The following is a 3,323-nucleotide window of genomic DNA, read 5'->3' on the forward strand; positions in this document are numbered from 1 at the left end:
ACAGGTATCTGATTTTATCGTCGTTAAGCAAGATTATAGAAATTTCAGGATTTCTAGTTCATAATTTCACCCGATTCTGTTTTTACACGGTTCTGATTTCAAATTCAACTTCCCTTTTACACATTTTCATTCGATATTTCGAGCGATGATAGTGATTTTGAACCAGTCTTACGCAAACGAGCGTACGATATCCGATGCTGACAGCGAGTAAAGTTACGTTGTTTCCATCGCTATCGCTGTTTTCTGATTATTTTTAATTTACACGTGTTACTATTACTTTAAGAATTCAATTACCTTTTGCTTTTATGAAATAAACCGCGCGTGAATGTACGTACAAATCAAACTTGGCTTTTTATAAAGACTCTTGATAAAGTTCCTTATACGAATCCTTTCATTATAGCTATTTTTTACAGGAACCAATCCCCTATTTTTCTATACATGTACACGATGTCTTGTTTTACACGGTTTTCTCTGGAACGTATCTACCGTGTAAAGAGAGAATTGGGTGTATAGGTGAATTCGTCGAGGCTCGTTAAATTTTCAATAAGAGAGGCTCTCCGTGAATTGACCAAATTACTGGTCGCTCTATTAAGACAAAGGCGAATCGAATTGGTCAATTTGTCGGGGACATTTCTGCGAGCAGTTTGTCCAATTCTTCGAGCTCGGTGAAAGTGACGTTGAACTCAGGCTAACAAGTGAAATTTATGTCGCGAACGCTGGTGTCTATCTGATAGCGAGTGCACAACAAATGATTAAAAAAAAAAATACTCTTCACACTCTATCAAATGATATTTAATATTATAATCGATTTTATTCGAAAACTCGTTGTAAAAATAAAAGTTTATTTTCGTTAATATTTCTTTCAACAGCAACAAACATTGCAAATTGTGAAACATAGAAATGTAAAATGTCATTGTTAATTTGTAGAATTTTTAATTTTACCAATAACAGTCCTTACTCTCGCTTCATAGCAAATATACTGCAAAATCATTTGACACGTGAAACTTCACCATGCGGTCTCTGTGTTTCAAGTTATCGAAACGCTGTCCACTTGCAGCCAATTCCTTTCGGCGATATTGACGTCTCTGACCAATTTCGAAAATCAAACTGTGCCATAACACTGTGCCCGCGATAAACATCGTCGACGCTATCGGGATTAAGAGAAACTGATGTTTCGTGATATTCTGGAGATATGTCGCGAGATGAAAGCAGGACAAGACGTAATAATAGACACGCATAATTAAAGCATGACTCTTGAACGCTTTCTATTACTGTCTTAAGTACAGATGTGGAAATTCTGTGCTCACTTTGCTCGAAATTTCGTTCACGTAAATCAGATTTTACTCGAGAGAAACCGTGTAAATTGTTGTTTACTTAATCATTTTCATTCCCTCGATAATTATAGTTGGAGAACGATTTTTATTTCTCCGAGCATCTGAGACATTGGACAGTTACAACTGCGATTTACTCAGGTTACAAATTGGACAAGAATATATAGTTATAATTAACGAACAATTTTTATTCTCCCAAACGTCTGAGACGCTGAATAATTATAATTAGAGTTTATGCAGATCACAAATTGATCAAATTATTATTTGCTTCGATAATTCATACTTCGTTCAATATGCGAGAAACAAGAGAAAAGAAAACGAAGTCTGTCTTAATAATGTATAATCGATAAGCGTAAATTTTCGTTTATTAACCAACTGATTCGATGCAACAGATATTCACCGTATCAAATAACTACTTTTCGCATACCGGTCAAATGTTTGGAATCACTGTGCATTGCAAGTTGCACAAAAATTCCCCAAAAAGGTTAGCATTTACAATAATTTTCCAATCGAAATGAGGTGAAGTGCTATTGATCTCCACAACATCAACTTCAAATCAATAAAGAATTAGTAGCAGACTCGATATTAATATAAATTGGCAAGTGATTCCAAACTTTCGGCCGGTAATGTACGTACGGTACACCGATAACAAAATCCCCACGCTTTATCAACTGATAAAAAAACTAGAAATCGATCATTTTCCCAATTTAGGTAGCTCTGCCGAAAGAGCGCTGTTTGTAACATTTCAAGCACGTATGAGATATTAACCCGCTATGGGCCGAATTTATGTAACGTAAGAATTTATGTAACGTAAAATTAGCAAATATCGACCTATAAATACAGAATAACAGTGAATTCAGCAGTTTCGACAATTTTATCACAACGAATACATATTGCAACTATGAAGTAACAACGGTTATCAAGGAAGTTACTGGTTAATAAGGAGACATTGTACAACAAGACGTTTATGCCATTTTGTGGAAGAAAGTTCAATTATTTAATAAAATATCGATGTATTAGTATGTGACTTGAAAGTTACACCGGCCCACAGAGGGTTAAAGATTATTCACGGAAACAATTCGTCATCGCTTATATGTATAAACAACAGGTAACGTCAATTTGCACGAAAAGCGATCTAACGAAACTCGGCGAAACAGTTAACCCCGAATCGTCGGTATAAATATGCGAGAAAAAAAGGACAAATTCAAATCGATACTCACTCCTGTAAACACGTTCATCCTGAAAAATTTTCAAAGTCCACGTGGTTTATCCAATTATCCTCTCTCTCTCTCTCCCCCTTATTTACCTCGATACAAATTGCACGATTGTAAAATACCACGGATACACGTGCACTTCATCACTTTCCCAGTGATATCAAGTTCGACGGTTCACGGTGAACGGGAAACGAGACAATGCTGGTTCACGCATTTCGTGGACAGAGTGAGCCTAACTGTCGACGATTCCACGTGCGTCCTCACATCACTCGAAAGTTCCAATCCGCTAAACTTTCTTTTATATTTCTCCCCACTCGATCTCTCTCTCTCTCTCTCTCTTCCGCTCTGTCGTATTCCGTTTATATGTACGTGAGAAAGAATTCTCCTCCGGCGTTGTTAACTCCTTCTTCGTCTCTTCTCGTGACTTCGTTTTTTATCTGTACTAAATCTCAGGTAACCGGAACGAAAATTACAGCTTCCACCGAGGAAGCGACACTTGGAAATCTTGCTCGCCGGGAGTCGTGTCGTTTGCGTGGAAATTGGTGATAAGTGATCTAGGATAGCGTGGAGAGAAGTAAATACTTGTAGAGAAATAAAGGAGATTTTTTCCTTTCCTTTTCAGATTTTTCCTCTCTTTGTTAAATTTCATATGTACACTACCGGCCAAAAGCTTGGAATCACTGAGCATTGCAATTTACACGAAAATTTCCAGAAAAAAGTCAGCGACTTTGAGAATTTTTTATCATTCGAATCAATTGATATGAGATAAATTGATAAA

This window comes from Habropoda laboriosa, unplaced genomic scaffold (genome assembly GCF_001263275.1).
Source record: "Habropoda laboriosa isolate 0110345459 unplaced genomic scaffold, ASM126327v1 scaffold92, whole genome shotgun sequence".
Lineage (NCBI taxonomy): Eukaryota > Metazoa > Arthropoda > Insecta > Hymenoptera > Apidae > Habropoda > Habropoda laboriosa.